Source organism: Podarcis liolepis (assembly GCF_965112155.1).
Source record: "Podarcis liolepis genome assembly, chromosome: 14".
NCBI lineage: Eukaryota > Metazoa > Chordata > Lepidosauria > Squamata > Lacertidae > Podarcis > Podarcis liolepis.
Genome location: NC_139569.1, coordinates 27,438,590 through 27,459,672, shown reverse-complemented (window position 1 = coordinate 27,459,672; position 21,083 = coordinate 27,438,590). Strand labels below are relative to the sequence as shown.

The 21,083-nt window shown below is 46.0% G+C and overlaps 1 long non-coding RNA gene across 1 annotated transcript; it reads left to right on the top strand.

Moving 5' to 3' along the window:
* The first annotated feature begins 413 nt into the window (after positions 1–413).
* LOC310693343 lies at positions 414–6,092 on the top strand. Its single transcript, XR_014519108.1, has 2 exons — positions 414–2,610; positions 3,721–6,092. It is a non-coding gene; the product is annotated as an uncharacterized lncRNA (long non-coding RNA).
* Positions 6,093–21,083: the final 14,991 nt, after the last annotated feature.

Genomic DNA, 21,083 nt, shown 5'->3' with positions numbered 1-21,083 from the left:
GCGGGAGTGCAGAAAGGTTCTCAGTGCCAGATAATCTGTTTGATTATTTACTTGCATCCAACTTCATCACAGCAGGCCTATGGAAATCCATCCGTTTCGGTTCATCAGGGCCTGCTCTGATCATGACTCCTGCTGGATACACCCCAGGGATGTCTGAGCTGGAAAAGGAAATCCAAACTTTCTGCTATTTTTAATCCTCAACTTATTTTGGATCAGATCCCTAATATAACATGAACATTCTGTTTCTCGTAGATGATAAACTAGGAGCGAGGAGACAGGTGTCTTGCTTTGCAGCCCTTTCTCTGAAGCAGTCTCCTGTTTTGAAGGGCTTTGCAGTCCAGAGCTGGGAATTCAGAGGGGTTGGCAGATGCCACAAGGCTCCAGTCAGAAGCTAGCTAAGAGCCTGATCCTGCAGCACAGGGACAGATAACTAAGGAAAGAAAGAACTTCAAAATCATGTCACAAAGCCTGCAGAGGAGGTCTGCCCTGTGTTCATAGCTTTCACCTCCACATGCTCCAGCAGTTGCCTTTTCTAAGTACACACTTCCCACAAAATTGTTCGATTTGGGGCATCGACTGGGCCACGGATGTGAAAAGGAAATGCTTCAGGAAGCCTGATCTGACAGCTGTGCCTTTTGCCTCGTGTTGCTTATTGACCTCCGGTTGTTTCCCCACCATCGTGGGAGACGGAAGATCGATGGACCGTGCAGAGCGGAGCACCTCATTGCCTCATCGACTGCGGCCAGAGAGACGTAAACATGGATCTCTGGGTGAACTTTGGAGAGTTTCTAATTGAAACATTAGACCGCTGCCCCTCTGACACTGCTGGGGTTGATTTCGCTTCTCATTTAGAGCTGTGGTTTCCTCACACTGGCCAATGCACCGGGTTTTGCTCAACGTATTTTCTCCCTGCCGTGCTTCGCTGTTGCTTACGTTTTGGATTTTCCAACCGCCTTCTTCATCTGGGGTTAAAAATGCAAATGAGGCTTGTGTTTCCGCACCCCCCCCCCAGCAGCTGGCCAGGTGCATTTCAGTTCACAATCTCCTATTTCTTACCCGCTAATGAGGAAGCAGAGGGCGCCCGGGTGGTGCAAAACAGGATCTTCCTTCTTAATATATTTCGACTGAACTGCTAGGCAACCACAGGCAGGGAGAAATGAGCTCCTGTAAGCTTTCTCCACAGACTGATTGCTGGTTTCTGGAAGGCACCAACAGAAAATAAAAATCCCCATTCTGTCCCCATGCCGAGAGCTAAGTGTCCCTTTAAATAAGTTGCCCCATCATTTCTACTGCAAGACATGAGCAAGAGGTTGCACAAGGTTGCAGGATCTGGCCTTCCATCTGAATGCAAGTCTAGGCACATACCCTGCAACATTTCTCCAATGAAAATAGGGACATCATATTCCATAACAACAACAACTTTATTATTTTATACCCTGCCCCTCTGGGTGGCTTCCAACATATATAAGAACATAATGAAACATTAAACAGGACTGCCTTCAGATGTCTTCTTAAGGTTGTATAGATACTTATCTCCTTAGCTCAGGGGTTGCATAACTCCATACCGTCCAACATTTCTCCGATGAAAATAGGGATGTCCTAAGGAATCAAACCAAATTCCAGGATCAAATCAGAAACTGGCTTCTGTAATTCCAGGATGGGACTGTCCCTGGAAAATAGGGATACTTGGTGGGTCTGCAGTCAAGTAGTAAAGAAATGGTGGAAAATAAATTAAAAATTAAAAATCTTGTTGGATTTCCTCCTACCCACCCCCACCAGATAACAGTGGACAATATTTGCCTCCTGCCCACATTCCCATTCTGGCCCTTTCACAACAGGTGATCTACAGACTTACTTGATTGGATATTGAATGCCGCTAACCTGCGTTTGAAGCCCGACCAAAGGAGGGTTGTCGGGTTTTTTGCCAACATTCGTCCTACAGAGAGTAAGCCCATTGAAAGTTATAGGCAGAGAAACTGGGTGAGAGTTAGGAACAGTCCAGGGCTGGTGTGTCCTCCTTGATCACCTTTCCATGCTAATATTTTGTGCCACCAAGAACTTAATCCCAAACACAGTACAGCAGTTAGCGCCTCCTTGTTTGAAATTAAGCTGTCCTAAATCCACAAGAATGCAGGCAAAAAGAAAAAAGAAATGCAGATATGCTTTCTTGTTTTTTAAAAAATCTATCAACTTGTTTCTCCTTTTTTTTTTTTTTTTTTTTTTGCAAAGCCTGTCATAATGAATCATAGCCAAGCCGTAATCCTTCGTTAGAGCATTCAGCACTAATTGCTGGCAAGGAGCCACTTGTCTCTCTCTCTCTCTCTCTTCTCCCCCCACCCAACCCTCATTTTAACAAAACATTTATGCATGAAAGATTTAATGCCAGGTATCAAGCATATCATTGTAAATTTGCCACTAATTAAGGCTAATTAAAATAATTAAATGGCTGCCGAGTCACAATGCAGAATGGAAATTGCCTCCGCCTTTTCCACGCACCCTGTCCTCGATTCAGATTCCAGTGCAAACATTTCCCCGAGTCCTGATTGGGAACGGCAAGTGTGAATGTTCTTGGGTGTGTTTGTGGGGACAGACGCTCTACCTGGAGAAAGGGTAGGTGTTAATGAAGCTAATATCGCAAAACGAAGGCTGTTGCTTCTTCTCAGTTTGGGAATATTATTTATTAAGGCCCTGTCTCGTTTGCCTTTTCTTAATTTGGAGGAAGTGTTGGAAACCAGACACTTCTGTCGCTCTGGGGAGACGCCGGTCCTTGAATATTCATTACTCGCTGGGTTTTTAATCAAAGTCGCAGCCGACCCCTTTGCGCCACCAATATCTCAGCGATGAATAATTAATCCTCTGTTATTTGGAGGCCTGGAGTGAGGATGGGCAGGGCGGTGGTAGCGATGGACCGGCCTGCTGGAGACGCCACATGGCAACTCCAGATGTTTGGGGTCGGCATGTGCTCAGCTCATCAAAATGCAAAAACAACTGGCACCCAGAGCCCAGACCTTCTAGAGGTGGGCCATCTGGCAGGTGAACACAAACCTCTCAGCGTTGCAGGAAATGTGCTGATATTCACGGCACACAAGCCTGGAAAAACCTTGTTCTTTCGCCATAAAGACCACCATTGTTGTAAGCTGAATTCTTACCTGCCATTCGCCATGGTTGAGTTACGGCCACTGTAAAAATATTATATGAAAAACAGTTAAAGGCAATCAAGGGAGTCGGGTGAGTCCTGAACCAAGGTTTAAAATGCCAAAGGCCCAGAGAAAAAAAGGCATGTCTTCTGTATGTATTGAAGGTGCCAAACATCTCTGTAGAACTCCCTCCCCACAGAGAATACAATCTCCTGGTCCGCCATTTCCCACGCTTCTGAGAGGGGTGCAGATTTTTCAAGTGTCCCTATTTTCCAGGGACAGTCCCAGATTTACAAAAGCCATCCCGGTGTCTGATTTGACCCCAGAATGTCCTGCTTTTCCTTAGGATGTCCCTATTGTCATCTGAGAAATGTTGGAAGGTATGGAGTTAGCTGACCTCCCAAGTCCTTTGAAGGCAGTCCTGTATAGGGAAGTTTTTTTAAAATGTTTCATGGGGGTTTTTTAATGTCAGACCCACCAAGTGTCCCTATTTTCCAGAGACTGTCGCAGATTTGGGACTGGTTTCTGATTTGATTCCAGAGCCAGTTCTGATTTGATTCCAGAATGTCCTGCTTTTCCTTAGAACGTCCCCATTTTCATCAGAGAAATGCTGGAGCGTATGGAGACGTCACTATTTTCATTGGGGAAACGTTGGAGGGTATGGAGTTATGTGACCCCTGAGCCATAGAGATAAGTAACTATACAACCTTTAGAAGACATCTGAAGGCAGCCCTGTATAAAGAAGATTATTGTAATGTTTAATGCTTCATTGTTTTTATATATGTTGGAAGCTGGCCAGAGTATAAATAATAAAATTATTGTTAATATTGTTACGACGCCCCTATTTTCTGCCATCAACAGTGTATATTTTCCTGGGCACGGTTGGGGTCGGTCGGAGTTGTAGTCCAAAAGTTATTTATCTCTTCCAGGGTTTCCCAAACGTGGGTCTCCAGCTGGTTTTGGACTACAACTCCCATCATCCCTAGCTAGCAGGACCATTGGTCAAGGATGATGGGAATTGTAGTCCAAAAGTAATTGGAGACCCACATTTGGGAAACCCTGATTTATTCCATTTATATCCAAACTTTCCTCCAAGAAACACAAGGTGTACATAGTTCCACCCATTTTATTATCGCAACAACCACCCTGCAAAGTAGGTGAGGCTGAGAGAGGCAGTTACTGGCCCAAGGTCACACCCAGTGAGCTTAATGGCCAAGTGGGGATTTGAACCCTGATCTCTCCTAGGTCCTAGTCTGACACTCTAACCGCTATGCCACACTGACTCTGGTGGGCACCAGGTTGGGGACAGCTGGTGTCTGTCAGGAGGGCCAGTGTGGAAGCCCAGCCTTTCTCCAAACTGCATGCTGAACGCTCTATCAAAATTTCATGATGAGTTTCAGTTACTGCCCTTTTGAAGCTCAGCTGAAAGGTTACCTGTTATCCTAGATGTTGATGCTCCTTGTAATACACACTCTCTCTCTCTTCGTGGAATTGCCACTGTGGAACTGGAGATGGGGCTACTGGGAAGTGTTGGCAGCGTCATAATGGGGAGGGAAGCTGGTTTGTTGTGAGGACAAACTCAGCTGAGAGCCAGAAGTCTGTTGAGGTTGAAGCACTCCTCTTGAAACACAGTCTTGGGTTCGAATTCTTGGCTCCACTGTAAAGTACAGTGGTACCTCGGGTTACATATGCTTCAGGTTACAGACTCCATTAATCCAGAAATAGTGCTTCAGGTTAAGAACTTTGCTTCAGGATAAGAACAGAAATCGTGCTCTGGCGGCACAGCAGCAGCAGGAGGCCCCATTAGCTAAAGTGGTCTTCAGGTTAGGAACAGTTTCAGGTTAAGAACGGACCTCTGGAACGAATTAAGTACTTAAGCCGAGGTACCACTGTAGACTGGCTCAATGGCCTCAAGCCAACTGCTCCATTTCTCTGGCATGTCCCGTTTTTTCTGGAGCATTTGGTAGGTATGTCAGCATTCCTACGCACCACCCCAGTCTCTGAGTGGTGAGAGGAGTTCCTGGCACTTACCCATTTCCTGTTTCCTTGGAACAAAGGTTAGCAGAAACTGCAGTGTCTCACACACCACACTGGCTCTTGTTCTCCTACCTAGCAGCTAGGTGAGCAGGGTGGAGGAAACATCCACTCATTTGTTCTATGGTGCAGAGCAGCTTCTTTGGTTATGCTAATTGTGGTGCTTAATTTGGCAGCCAAAACCATTGCCTACATTACCAGAGACTGGTTCGACAAGCTTGCTCTCATACATTTCACCCCACAGATACAGGATCCCAAGAACTGGAAGGGACATTGACGCCCAAACCCACAACAGTATTGCGTACACCGACTGACAGCAATAGCTCTCCAGGCTTTTCAGTCCTCCCTCCATTCTTTGAACCTGGGACCTTCGGCCGGTGCTCTGATGCCAATCTTCAGCTCTTCTCCTGCTGTTGGCCACAGGCCTGGGGCTGAGATGCAGCTGATACAGGTGCTGCAAGAGACCCAGTTTAAACTTGCACAATAAATAATTGACTCTCCTGGTGAATTGCTCCTGGGCTTTGCACATCGCCTACCCTGTAATGGAGCACCTCTCACTTAAATATTGAAAGCCTAGGAAACTCACGGCTCCATCCTGCACCTCCAGACTGACGAGCAGGATGCGAAAGAAAATGTGGATAGGACCAAAAGCATCCTTGATGAAGTGAATGCCTGTCTCAGGCTCCAGAGATCAGGGTCCAAAATACAATGTACTAAACTCTGGGTCCCAGCATGTTCCAGGGTGGACCACACAGTGATGGGCACTCATTTGAGGTCTGTTTCATTGTTCCCTGAGCTGACAAGTTCACTGTCACCTTTGTGTGCCCTCTCAAAGAATCAGACTTCCTCCCTGTCCTCCTTAAATTATATTCGAACCCACCTACCCACCCACACTAGCAATAAAAATAAAATATGAACTGACTCGGTCTGAACTGCTGGTGTAGTCTTCTTGGGTAGCCTGTCCATGCACATACCTATGATTTCCCAATGATTTCTGCAGTGCAGCAGGTTGGACTAAATGGCCCAATGGTACAGTTCTATGATTCTATACCCTTTATGGTTTGTATCTGGAAGACTGCCAATGGGAGCGTAGCCTAACCTTGCAAAGGTAGCATACAAATAAATGACAATGAAAATGAATTTGTCTGACTGTCTTAACCTCTTGGCTCTAGAAACTTATTTTGCCTGAGTTTAGTAACAATCTGGTTGCAGAGGGCAAGATGATCCAGCGGTATGTATCCTGCCCACATTTCCCTGTGCTTCCTCCACTGGAAGTGAAGAGGATGCCCACCAGAGAAGGAGCTTTTTCCCCATTTGTAAAATGGTATCCCCAATAAAAGGGACGCGGGTGGCGCTGTGAGTTAAACCACAGAGCCTAAGGCTTGCCGATCAGAAGGTTGGCGGTTTGAATCCCCGTGACCTAACAGTCAGGGGTCCCTTTACCTTTTATCCCCAATAAAACACACCTGGTACTGATGTGGTCTGCTTTTTGGTGCCAGGATAAGACATGCCCAACTGCCCAGGCTCTTTAACTTCGATCCCCCTGCTTTTCATGTTGGGGGGGGCTGCTTGTGGTGTTCAACTTTTTAGTGGGGGGGGGGAGTCATCCTTAAGAACACCAGAAGAGCCTGGCTGCTGGGTCAGGCCAAAGGGCCTGAGTCTCGTGAGGATTTTGTCCAGAGCAGCATTCCCCAACCTGATTCCCTACAGATGTTTTGGATCATAACTTCCATCAGCTCCAGAAGAACAGAAGAAGAGTCTGGCTATAACAGGTCAATGACCCATCTAGTCCAGCATCCTGTTCTCACAGTGGCCAACTGGATCCAGTGCCGGATTTATGTATAAGCCAAACAAGCTATAGCTTAGGGGCCCACTCTCTTGGTCGCCCCCAAAAAATGTAGAGGGGAAAAAATGGATGCACATTTCCAAAATATACGATAAAAAACAAATAAAATAAAACCTACATACAGCAACAGTGTTTTGTGTTGTGTAGGCTCCTATGATGTAAGTAATACAGCCTGCTAACCTGCTCCTAAAATATCACTGGTTTGCTCATTTCTATATATAGGGTGCCTATATTCTGCATGGACAGGTTGCATGGCAACATGTGCAAATGGCTTTAGATACCTGTTAGGTCCATAAATAGAGGGATGCAGGTGGTACTGTGGTCTAAACCACAGAGCCTAGGGCTTGCCGATCAGAAGGTTGGCGGTTCGAATCCCCGCGACGGGGTGAGCTCCCGTTGCTCGGTCCCTGCTCCTGCCAACCTAGCAGTTCAAAAGCACGTCAAAGTGCAAGTAGATAACTAGGTACCACTCCAGCGGGAAGGTAAACGGCGTTTTGATGTGCTGCTCTGGTTCGCCAGAAGCGGCTTAGTCATGCTGGCCACATGACCTGGAAACTGTATACCGGCTCCCTTGGCCAGTAAAGCGAGATGAGCGCTGCAACCCCAGAGTCGTTTGCGATTGGACCTAACAGTCAGGGGTCCCTTTACCTAGTTCCATAAATATGCTACCATATAGCATATATTCAACACAAAAAACAGCGACAATTTGTTGTTGACAAAGGACAGCTGGATATATAAAGGGCCCCATTACCTTCAGTAGCTTAGGGCCTCATCAAACCTAAATCCAGCCCTGACCAGATCCCTCAATGGTAAGCCAGCAAACAAGACCTGAGATCAAGAGCCCTCTCCCGTCCTGTGGTTTCCAGCAATGGGCATTCAGAGGCATTGCTTCCCCCATTGTAGAGGCAGAGCATGGCCGTCATGGCTAGTAGCCATCACAAGTGTTGTCCTCCGTGAATTTGTCTCATCTCTGCCTCCTGTGAGGGGGAGTTCCATAAGAGCTGCCTGCCAGCTGAAGCTCTGGGAGTGGCTGGACTCTGGAGACAGCTAGTGCATTACAAAACAAGACAGGTGGACCGACCTAAGAGATGGTTCCTGAGACCCCCCAATCTTCATATCAGGCCCTGCAGGATCATTCAACAGAGTTTCAGGTTTCAGTAGCACATTTAACAAGTTAGGAAGAACATTTGAAAACTTCTATTAATTATCTTCATCATGTGGCGGTTCAGAAACTGTTAATTGCCTGAAAAATTTGACACACACACTTTTTTGTCATCCTAGTCTTCTACCCTCCTCCCCCCCTCCCTGGAATAAAACCCAGGTTGTCTGTTTCCTTCCCCTCCCCCACCGCCTTGTTGAGAAAAACCTGCTTCCAGCAGCTTAAAGTATTTGGTTTTTCTAGGATTATATCCTTCACCCTCCTATCAATATGAACCATTTTGCATTTCAAAAATCCTTCGGCAAACAGAGCCGGTTTGTCTTTTGTGTTTGCTAATTTAAAAACAAATATTTGCCTGCCAAGCAATACAGTCTCTTAGGATGAGCTATTAATAGGATAATTAGGCAGCCAGTAATGAAAAGGATTGCTGGTAATTATGGCAAGATTTGTTTTGGCATTTGAAGGCAGAAAAGGGAGGCTGGAGTGAGGAACATCTACCTTGAAGTTAATTAGCACGATTTGAAGATACCTGAAAGAAAAATAGGTGGCTGGTAAGGTCTTCAGTTATTTATTTATTTAATTTGCTCTTAAAGAGACGGCACAAAATTTTCTACACAATCTGGAAGGGAAAGAAAGTTCTGGCTTCTCAAAGGCAGGGTGCGGAGATCTTATGCCAGTTATTTATTTCCCACCTTTCACCCTAATGTCCCAGGGTGGTATTCAAAACAATATTTAACAAAAATTAAAACAACTTACGACTATAAAAACAGGGTGGGCCCTAAAAACACATACCTGTAATGTAATGAAAGAGACTTTGCAGAACACTGGATCTCTTGGCTGTGAGAAACTCTTATATTTATTAATCACATTTCTAATAACCACCCAGACCCTCCAAGTGTTCCTAATTTCCACGGACAGTCCTGGATTTACAGACGCCGTCCCACTTTCTGATTTGATCCTGGAATGCCCCACTTTTCCTTAGGACGTGCCTATTTTCATTGGAGAAATATTGGAGGGTATAGTAGAAGGTCCCTGTTTTCGTCTGAGAAATGTTGGAGGGTATGGAGTTATGTGCCCCTCAAGCCAAGAAGATAAGTACTATTCAAACTTTAGAAGACATCTGAAGGCAGCCCTGAATAGGGAACTTTTTAAAATGTTTAATGTTTTGTTAGGTTTTCATATATGTTGGAAGCTGCCCAGAGTATCTTGGGCAACCCAGCCAGGCAGGGTATAAATAATAACATTATTATTATTAGGTTGCTGTATTTCAAAAAGTAAGAACCAGGACACCCTGAATGTTGTTTTACTTGCCGAGGATCCAGAGCAAACCACCACCTTCCGGAAATTCAACCCGGACGTCACTTCTGCCCTAATTGTCAGAGAGCCAGTGTGGTGTAGTGGTTAAGAGCGGTACACTCGTAATCTGGTGAACCAGGTTCGCTTCCCTGCTCCTCCACATGCAGCTGCTGGGTGACCTTGGGCCAGTCACACTTCTCTGAAGTCTCTCAGCCTCACTCACCTCACAGAGTGTTTGTTGTGGGGGAGGAAGGGAAAGGAGAATGTTAGCCGCTTTGAGACTCCTTCGGGTGGTGATAAAGCGGGATATCAAATCCAAGCTCCTCCTCCTCCTCCTCCTCCTCCTCCTCCTCCTCCTCTTCTTCCTAATTATTATTATGATGGAATAAAGGTAAAGGTAAAGGTATCCCCGCCCGTACGGGCCAGTCTTGACAGACTCTAGGGTTGTGCACTCATCTCACTCTAGAGGCCAGGAGCCGGCGCCGTCCGCAGACACTTCCTGGTCACGTGGCCAGCGTGACATCGCTGCGCTGGCGAGCCTGCACCAGCGCAGCGCACGGAACGCCGTTTACCTTCCCGCTATAAAGCAGTACCTATTTATCTACTTGCACTTTAAGGGTGCTTTCGAACTGCTGGTGGGCAGGAGCTGGGACCGAAAGATGGGAGCTCACCCCGCCATGGGGATTCAAACCGCCAACCATACAATCGGCAAGTCCTAGGCACTGTGGTTTTACCCACAGCACCACCCGCGTCCCGCCTATGATGGAATAGGACGTCCCTATTTCCATCAGAGAAATGTTGGATGGTATTAAAAAAACCACACATTTCACAAGTAACAACATAAAACACATATGGGCAACTGGGGTGACCAAATCCATCAATTTCAGTTTCTCTCTGGTTCACATTTTTCCTGTCTTCAGGATATTGCTGAAAATTCATCAATACCTCGGTGCAAATTTCGCCTCATACCTCCATTTTTGTGTGCAAAACGCCCATGCCCTGGTGAGGAGCAGGGTCGGATTTAGGTTTGATGAGGCCCTAAGCTACTGAAGGTAATGGGGCCTTTTATAGGTCCAGCTGTCCTTTGTCAACAACAAATTGTTGCTGTTTTTTGTGTTGAATATATGCTATGTGGTAATTTATGGACCTAATAGGTATCTGAAGCCATTTGCACATGCAGAATGTAGGCATCCTATATATAGAAATGAGCAAACCAGTGATATTTTAGGGAGCAGGCTAGCAGGTGGGACCCATTAATTACATGATAGGAGCTTACACAACACAACACAACACAACACAACACAACACAACAGGTTTTATTTTATTTGTAGGTTTTATTTTATTTGTTTTTTATCTTATATTTTGGAAATGTATACCCAGGTGTTGTTGTTTTTTTAATTTTTTTTTTGGGGGGGGGGCTCCAAAAGAGTGGGGCCCTAAGCTATAGCTTGTTTAGTTTATACATAAATCTGGCACTGAGGAGGAAGAGGTCCCTGCTGGAGTGTGGACCTTAGTCAAGCCAATCGTTGCCACCAACCTTGCAGCTGGTATATCTCAGTCCACACTGTAGGATGGATGGTTCTCTGTGAGGATTTGCTCTCCATCTGCCTACAACCATTCCCTTCTCCTCTTTGCACCCACACTTGCCCTCCCTGAGCTGCCTGCCTGCGACGAGGACAAGACGACTGGGGGAACCAAGCACATTCTGGAGTTTAGCCGAGGTCAAACGAATATTGAAATGCAAGCAAGGCTCTTCTGTTGGATCTCTGTCCACTATGAGCTAATGCCTTATCTTTAAGTACATTTGCCATGTTACAACCCCCCCTCACCCCCCTCTCTCAAAAAATATGCAGTAGCTGGAAGGATCTAAAAATGATTAATTAGAAAATTACATTTATATAACCCTTTAATCTGCATTTATAGGTTGCCAAGGGCAGAAGGTGAGGTAGGGGAATTACATGCAGATTAGCTTTGATCCCAAAGAAGCCGAGATCTGAGATTATTTTCCAAGAAAGAAGATGGAAAGTACGAGTAGTGTGCTGATTTGGGCAAGGGGTCGGGGGGGGTGCTGGGAAAAAAATTAGGTTGCTCTTCTCATTTGTCCCTTAGTCAAGAGGAGGCTGGTTGGAGGGAGAGAGGGGAAAACAGCTTCAGGGATGCCTTGATCTTCCACAGTTTACTGTGTGGCCTGTGCAGTGCTGGTTCCAAAAAACAACTGGGCTATAAAGCTTGGGAGGAGGGGAGATTACAGAAAAAGCTTATTTCTAGCTGAGCACGGCCTTCAGCTTCCTAAACAAAATTGCTTTTATTCTCCTCAACATGTGTTCAAAAAGATTAAAGAGCTGTAAGCTTGCACAGCTTAATAAGAGTGTGCATTAGAGGAGAAGGCCCAGAACAGCAGAACAGCCCACTCTCCGCTCTGGCGACGAGGATTTGGAAATCCTGTTTATTGAATTATAAAGAACCTTAAAGGATAAAGGATATTGAAGTAGGGATTTTAATATTTTGTAGCATTTGGGGAGTTATTTGATCACAACAATCATTTAGAAAGTATTTTGCTTCCTTTTCCCTTACTTCCTTTTAAATAAAAGCAGGGAAGCCAAATTGACCATTAAGAATTAAAGGGGGTGGAAGAGGAGGCGGTGGCAGCGGGGGCAGGGAGGAGAGAATCCACTGTCCATGTGGCACTGGGCAGTGTAACAGTCCGGAGAGTGGCTCCTCAAAGAGAATAGCTGTCTCCTCACCCTGTCAGCACCAGGGCATAGGAAGAGCCCGCAGGGTCAGGCCAATGGCCCATCTAGTCCAGCATCCTGTTCTCATACTGGCCAACCAGATGGCCCAGTGAGAAACCCACAAGCAGGATTCAAGCACCAGAGCCCTCTCCCCTCCTGTGGTTTCCAGCAACTGGTATTCAGAAGCATGGCTGCCTCCAGATGTGGAGGCAGAGCAGAGCCATCATAGCTAGTAGCCATCGATGATAGCCCTCTCTTCCAGGAATTTATTTAATCCATCTTCTCCTCCTGCAGGAGGGAGTTCCAACTATGAGCTGTGGGAAGAGCTTTCTTTTGTTTTTGAATCAACTTTATGTTTTCAAAACAAGTGTTTTTCTTTACAAAATTAAATCCTGTTTCATCTGTTCAGGTGGGACCCTGACTGAATAACGCTTCAAATGCTGGGAGGCGAGGCAGGAACGAGCAAATCTATCAATTTCCTTTCATTTCAGTGGCTCGTTCTCCTCATTTTACGTTCTGATGTTTCCACACCACATTTCTTACTAGTCCTCAGAAAGTTTCACCAGAGGTTTAGTGGGGGTTTTTTATAAATATTTATTAAGGTTTTTACAATGTTACAAAATGAAAAAGAGAAAAGAAAAAATACAAAATAAAAATAGTTAAAAACAATTCAATCTTTTCATCACTTATCTTTCATTTACTTGTTTCCTGGACCTCCTCATACCTCCCCTTTTTGTATTCCAGTTCAATTTATTAGTTCAGCAATTCCTTTCCCTCCTTATTTTATCCTGATCTTTAATCTTGATATATTGTAACCTAAATTTACCTGTTAAGAATCCAATTTTTTTCATATTCTTTTATACCATTACAGCTAGAAACCCCTTAACTTCAATCCAACATCATTCTAACATTCATTAATTTTACAATATTTCTGTAAATAGTCTTCAAAGAAAGTTTCACCAGAATTTTAGTGGGGATTTTTCAAGGCAATGTTGCCCAATATACACATTCCCCCTAGTAAGGTGCATTATTCTTATTTTGCACATTTCCCACTAATTTAGATGACCACTTCACCCTAGCATATAAATGTTGGTGCACATTCCTTGTCTGGAGAACTGCGTTGCAAAATTTGGAGAAGTGGATATTTGAAAGGGCGGCTGCGTTTCGTGTATTATTTCAGAAACCACGAATTAGGCAAATTGGCCTTTTAATGCAAACTGGATCAGATTTCTTTGCTGTCCCTGACCGTGAGATGAAGGTGGAAAGCTCTCTTGACAAGTGCCCATGAGGAGCTGTCCAAAGATTTAATGAATTTTTGGTCTAGAAGGACTGGCTGGGGGGCATGGGGGGGGGGAGATTCATATCCCTTAAAGAGCCACATTCCCTGTGTTAACTTATGCTGTTCTGCTGTATAAGAGGATTGTGCAGATTAAATGAAATCATGAGACATGCCATACAAATTACATCCCAAATCAGATTTTCTAGCAGAGATTAGAGGTGTGGGGCCCAGGCGGGGTGGAGGAAAAAAGAGAGACTGAGGCTGTGTAGACACCATACATTTGAAACACATGACTTCTCCCAAAGCATCCTGGGAATGGCAGTTTCCCCCAGAGAACTACAATTCCCGGTACCCATAACAAACTACAGCTCCCAAGATTCTTGGGAGGAAATCATGTGCTTTAAATTTATGGGGCGTAAGCAGCCAAAGAGAAAAAGCTTCAGCTACAGGATTATATGTTCTAAAAAAACCCACAACCCTAAAAACCTTCCCCCACATTTTATTTGTGCGCTTTTCCGTTTTCCTACCAAGCTTGGGGGAGCAGGAAAATTTTCACCAGCAGGGAGAAGTGGAGCGCTGCCTGTTCACACTCTGCATTATGCAAGCTCAACACAGGGGGGGGGGGGAGCCCTTTAATTACATCTGGGCTCCAGATCAACACAAGCATCCTTCATGCTTTTAACAGATTAGGGCCTTTGACAACTGTCTGCTTCTCACACAGGGCGTCTGAGAACAGAGAGAATTGGGGGGGGGGAGAAAGCTGCTATGTGTCATGAACCTTGCCTCTAACAATCTGGGGGGGGGGTGCTCAGCCTCCACTTCCTTTGTGTCTTTCTTTTAAAATCATCATCATCATCATCATCCCTTGTGTGTCCTCCATTTTGGACCACTGAATGATGGATTGGAAAACAAAAAGACATTAGCAGCTCCCAGCTCTCCCACTTTTCTAATCCCCCACAAACTGATCTCATTTTCAGGTGTGCTGCACTCTTCCTGCGACAATTAACTAGGGATCTAGTTCTCCCTCTGAACTCTGAAATAACTTGGTCATCACCATCATAAAAATATTTTTTAAAAGCCCAACCTAACACTGCATTTCTTCGTAGGCAGGACATTCATGCTTGCAGCTGCCTCAAGACGATTTGCTGCCTGATGAGAAGTGTTACTTATTTATTTCTTGCATTTACATCACCCACCCTTTTTGCTCCATGGAGCTCAAGGTGGCAGACATTGGTTCTCCTCGTCTTCATTTAACCCTGTGAGGTAGGTTAAGCCAAAAGAAGAGGCAGGAGACTGGCCCAGTGAGCTTCTTCGCCAAGTGGGGGATTCGAAGTCAAGAGTCTAACCTCTAGGCCACACTGACTCACTGGAAAGGTGTGCATAGAGTGCTGTGATAATAATAATAATAATAATAATAATAATAATAATAATAATAATAATAATAAATTTATACCCCACCCATCTGGCTGGGTTTCCCCAGCCACTCTGGGCAGCTCCCAATCGAGTGTTAAAAACAATACAGCATTAAATATTAAAAACTTCACTAAACAGGACTGCCTTCAGAAGTCTTTTAAAAATAGGATAGATGCTTATTGCCTTGACATGTGATGGGAGGGCGTTCCAGAGGGCAGGGGCCACTACCGAGAAGGCCCTCTGCCTGGTTCCCTGTAACCTCACTTCTCGCAATGAAGGAACCACCAGAAGGCCCTCGGCGCTGGATCTCAGTGTCCGGGCTGAACGATGAAGGTGGAGCCGCTCATTCAGGACCGAGGGTGTTTAGGGCTTTAAAGCTTTAAATTGTGCTTGGAAATGTACTGGCAGCCAATGCAGATCTCTCAGGACCGGTGATGCCTTTCCCTGATGCAAAGTGCTTAAAACACAGACATTTTCTGTTTTCACAGGCATTTGGACAGCACAGTCATGAATATGTTTTTAATATGTTTATGTGTTTTTACTGCTCAGTTTCATTCTGGCTGTAAATTGCTTCAGAACTTTTTGCTGGAGGGCGGGGTACAATTCATCAACCCAGGAAAACCAACCTGAATAACAATTCCATTCATATTTTCAGCAGGTTGGGGCCAAAGGGAGGCCTTCACAATTCTGTCTCTGTGGGGCCTTTGGTCCTGATCCAGAACATTTTCTCTACCACTAACTCCCAGCATAGAGCCCTCAAACCGTGCGCCCAGTGTCGCCACACTTCGGTAATGTGGGGGGAAACCCTAATCTCTACATTTTGTCATTAGCTCGCCTTATATTTTAGGCCCTTTTGCCAAACATCCTCCTGGCTCCATCCTGCTTGGAAAAAAACTCGGCTCCTTTTGTGCTGTAAATCAGGATTGCTACAATTTAAGCCCCCTGCTTAAATTTAAGCTGCCTCCCAAACGCTCTGCAGTGAAATTTACAAAGAGGCTTTTAATAAGAACAGTCACACTGTGTGTGTGTGTGTGTGTGTGTGTGTGTGTGTGTGTGTGTAGCCAATCCTCAATGTCATTTGGTTTTGCTTCAAACCTCCCCCCGCCCCCGCCCCCCGACAACTCAGGTGGATACCCCTGCAAAGCAGCCAAAGATTTTATGAGGTTTAATTTCAAGGGATTTGGGGGTGGGGTGAGGCTGCTTCACCCTCCTATAAATCTATATGTGTATATATCAAAAATCTGCAGAAGGCATTATATGGTGTTTCATTCACATATAACAGGTCCTCAGACTGCAATCAATTAATGAGCACAATTGTGTCACTAGAGCTACTCCATAAATACAACAGAGGGGTTTGCCAAGTCCTTGGCTGGAAAGCTCATTCTTTAAAAAAACAAAAACAAAAACAAAAACAAAAACTTGGGTGGAATGATAAACCCAGTTTTTGTGTGTGTGTGTGTGTGTGTGTGTGTGAGAGAGAGAGAGAGAGAGAGAGAGAGAGAGAGAAATTTCATATTGTTCCTAGCACACACTCTTGGTGAAAAGATCATTATACAGCAGGAATATACAGCGAGAAATCTTGTTTTGTCTGTTGCTGTACAGATACGTCCCCCTTGGGATGTTAATATCCAGCCTCCGTGATGAGCATGGAGAAGATTGGAAGATGTGCAGGCAGCGCATCTTTTCCAGCGGCCTTTCCCAGGGTGGTGCCTTCCAGATGTTTTGGACCACAACAGCTGTGTTATGCTGATGGCAGCCCAACCATGCTGGCTGGGGCTGATGGGAGTTGGAGTCAAAAATCCCCAGCTTGGGGGAGGCTGTTTTAGAGCAAACCGGGAGCGGAGAACCCGCAGCAGCCCTCCAGGTGTTGGTTGCCACCTGTCCTGTATAATATAGGATTGCTCCATATTTCAATGTAAAATGCTAGGCCCTGTATTGATGCAGTTTTGTCCTGTATTTCAGGTCTTCTCTCTCTCTCTCATTGTCAAGTTAGGGATCCTCTTCAAATGCATGAATTTGAAAGGGTGTGTGAAAGGTCCTGTATTTAAGCTCTGGGTAGCCAAGCACAGCCAAGTCCCTTTACCTTTACCTGGGATGCGGGTGGCGCTGTGGGTTAAACCACAGAGCCTAGGACTTGCTGATCAGAAGGTCGACGGTTCAAACCCCCGCGAAGGGGTGAGCTCTCGTTGCTCGGTCCCTGCTCCTGCCAACCTAGCAGTTCGAAAGCACATCAAAGTGCAAGTAGATAAATAGGTACCGCTCCGGCGGGAAGGTAAACGACGTTTCCATGCGCTGCTCTGGTTCGCCAGAGGCGGCTTAGTCATGCTGGCCCAGAAGCTGTAAGCCGGCTCCCTCGGCCAATAAAGCGAGATGAGCGCCACAACCCCAGAGTTGGCCACGACTGGACCTAATGGTCAGGGGTCCCTTTACCTTTAGCCAAGCACAGACAGATTTACAAATCCATGTGTATGTGTGTGTGCATGCATGGGCATTCATGCGCATGACAAATTCCAGAGGGGCCATCCTATTAGGCTGCAGTATATTGTAATGGATTGCTTTGAAGCCACTTCACTCACCCACCCCAACCATCCCGCCCTGTCCTGTATTTTGCAGAAACAAAGATGGCCAGCCCAGGTGCAGTTCCCATCACCTCTGGCCATTGGCCATGCTGCTTGGGGCTGATGGGGGCTGGAGTACTACAGCATGTGGAGGGGCAAAAGTTAGCTGCCCCTGGAGGTTACTCAATGCTTCCTTCACACAGGTACTTCGTTGCCTCCACACACACCCCAAAAAACCTCAGGCCTCCTCCTCCTTCCTTCCTTTAATTGCCTCCATCCTTTGACAAAGTGCCCCAAACCTCTGGAAAATCCAAACCCATCATTTCCGTTCTGTCAGCTTACCCTGTTACGAAGCTGCCTTGGGCCACATCAAAACATAAACAAACGCCGGGCATGCACATCAGATTCCCCAGACTGAGTTGCTCCATGTTGCCAGCCATGCTCATCCAACCTCTCTCCCTTCCCTTTACCAAAGCAGAAAGCAATGGCCTTAAATGTAAGGACTCTGCCCCACGCCCCATCCTTCCCTCTAACAAATCCCACCACCACCAGCAGCTCTTGGAAGCTCCTACTTCTCCGCAGTTTCATTGTTGATCCAGATCTGCCCGGAGCTTATAATTGACATTTAAATTACTCCGCAGAACAACAAATCAATATTTATGGATTGCTGGGCCAATGTGTTGGCCAAATGAGTTGTTCTGGGATTCCATCTCCCAGCGAAAAGGCCGACCAGGGTCAAGGTCAAGGCTTTGGTTAATGAGGAACAGAGGCCCCGTCAACAAACCACCAGACAGCATTTAGCAGGGATGGAGTTCATGTTAGTCGTTTGGCATAACATATTACGCTCTTTGTTCGTCTCCTGACTTATCATTTTTTGCATTGAGAGCTGCTCAGCAGAGATACAAAGGCTGCTTTCTCCTCCCACAACAGACCACAAAAACTACTCACCTCAGCTAAGACCAAGGAACTAAAATACTGTACAGTGGTACCTCAGGTTATATACGCTTCAGGTTACAGACTCCGCTAACCCAGAAATAGTACCTCGGGTTAAGGACTTTGCTTCAGGATGAGAACAGAAATTGTGCTCCAGTGGCGCAGCAGCAGCAGGAGGCCCCATTAGCTAAAGTGGTGCTTCAGGTTAAGAACAGTTTCAGGTTAAGAACGGACCTCCAGAACAAATTAAGTACTTAACCCGAGGTACCACTGTACTGCTTTTATTCCCTCTTTCTCTCTCTGTTCAGAAGATAGCATGTCTACCCCCTGTTGACATCTGGGATAACTGATACACTTGGGTGTATTGATTGAATGTGTTCCTGTGTGTTCTTCATGGAGCTTAGAACAGCATCTTACAACAACCTTGAGAGGTAGGCTGAAAGATGAGGAAGTGGCCTTAGAGTCAGGCCATTGGTCCATCTGGCTCAAAACCAAAATGGCCGAATGGGGATGGTGGAGTGACTCCCCTGTTAGGAAAGGCTGGTGCATTTGTTTGGAGAAAAGAGTCACATGATGAAATTATGTATGGCACTGAGAAATTTTCTCCCGGATAGAGGAATGTTTTTCTGCATCTCTCCTAACACTAGAAGTTGTGGGCATCCAATGAAACTGAAAGTTGGGAGAGAGAAACAAAGTCCTTCTTCATTCAGCAGTATGGAACTCACTTCTGCAGGAGGCAGTGATGGCTGCCAACTGTGATGGCCGTTGATGGCTGCTAGCCATGATGTCCATGCTCTGGCTCCACTTCCCACAGGCATCATAACCCTGGTGCCAACCTGGTGCCCTCCAGAGGTTTTTGGAAATGTGAGCTGCGACAACCCTCAGCCCCTCAGCTAGCACAGGAAGGTCAGCCCTAGGAGACCTCAGGCCCCAGTGAGCATTGAGGAGTTACATGAGAATTGGCCTCTGCCTGTGAAGGACGGGTTAGTCCTCCTCCTCCTCTTGAAGAAGCCTTTGTCCCTGGAGAGCTGACAAGAAACAGCAACATACAGGCAGGATTTAGGCCCTCTTTAATTCCCCATCATTTTATAATCACCCCCCTGGTGGCACTGGCTGCTTCCAATTAACCCCAGAGATGCCCTTGACTTCTCTAAAAGTTTTTTATCAGCTGGTACAGCCAGCACCCCCAGCGGCCAACCTCCAAGGAAAGGCGGGGAGACCCCCCAAAAATGTTCCCTGGGAATCCAAAACATGCATCCGCACTCACACCTTACTCAAGTCATGCGGTGGAAAATTTCTTGAGGGTATTAAAAGGCAGGGAGGAGCGCTGCGGCTGCTTTTGAAGTCCTCTCTTCTCCCCTTTCCACATTTTAGGAGACCAAACGGAGGATGAAACTCCAATGACATGGAGGAATAATCCCCTATTCAGCCCTGAAAGGATTATTCTAATTACTTTGATTATTAAAAGATCAGACGGGTCCCTTTCTGCAATCCTGCTTCTCCTCCCCGCTCCCCGCACCCACCCACCGCACAGGCCGGGAGCATCAGCCAAGCCAGCTTTTAAAAAAAGGGCTCCGCAGTGGGAATTGGAGAACGTCTTAAGTAAACAGAGAGAACAAATGGAAGCCGCCAGAGGCCCTGGGCAGCTCCTGTCTGCTCCATGAGCTGTCCGCCCAAGCGCTGCCTCGCTGGGGCCTGGGTCTTTTGTGAGCACCTCAATAGGTACTAAACAGGCCCTGAAATCGGAACTCTTTGGGGCTTCTCAAGTGTGCAGTGCGTGGCTGGCTGCCTCCTTTATCTCGAGGTGGCGGTGTCAAGCAGAGCCGCCATGAATGAACCAGAGAATGGCGGCTTTCATGGCCGTCTATTTCCCTCCCCTCTCTGCGCTAAGCCTCCTCCCTCCTCCCTTGGGAGTGGAGGGGAGAAGAGAAGCACAGATGGTCTCTCCTGACCTGCTATTTATCATCCTGGCAAAAGCTTTCCTCCGCTCAATGCAGCGGAGCAGCCCATGGAAGGGAGCCTGTTTGTTTCTGCTGATGAGGACCGTCAATTTGCACAGCCGTCTCATTAGGCCTAAACCGCCAATTAATTTCTTTTGTTCTCATTAAACTGGCTGATTCCTAAACATTTCGGGCCTGGCAATGAGGGGCCCGGCTAAGAGCTTCAGTCCAGGAGGCAATAGCAGACACAAACGCCATACACTTGGCCAACTTTCTGGGCAGCTGCAAAGAGGAGCCAGGAGTCCTCACCAAAAAATGCTTCTGGGAGTTGGGCGCATTGAATTTCTCAACTTTCACATTCCAAAAATGAAGGGTGTTGAAAAGTTGTAACATGACTTGGGAATTTTGAAAGCTATTCTGGGTTAAATTGATTCAATGTTGTTTTTCATGGTCCATAAATTGTATAGAAATCATTAAAAATGACTGCCAAGTTTGCATCTAGGAAGGGACATTTCCTGAAACAATTCTCCTTTCAAAATTTGCACTTGTTCAAATTTTGCAATGGAGTTCTCCAACCAGGGAAGGTGTCCCCAAATGCATATGTTAGGTAAAATGCGTATAAAAATGCATCCATTTGTGAAAATCACATACCGTATTTTTCTGTGTATAACACGCCCCCATGTATAAGACAACCCCTATTTTGGGGGGACCGCAACAAAAACCAATCACTCACCAAACCGCCACTGCCAATCTCCT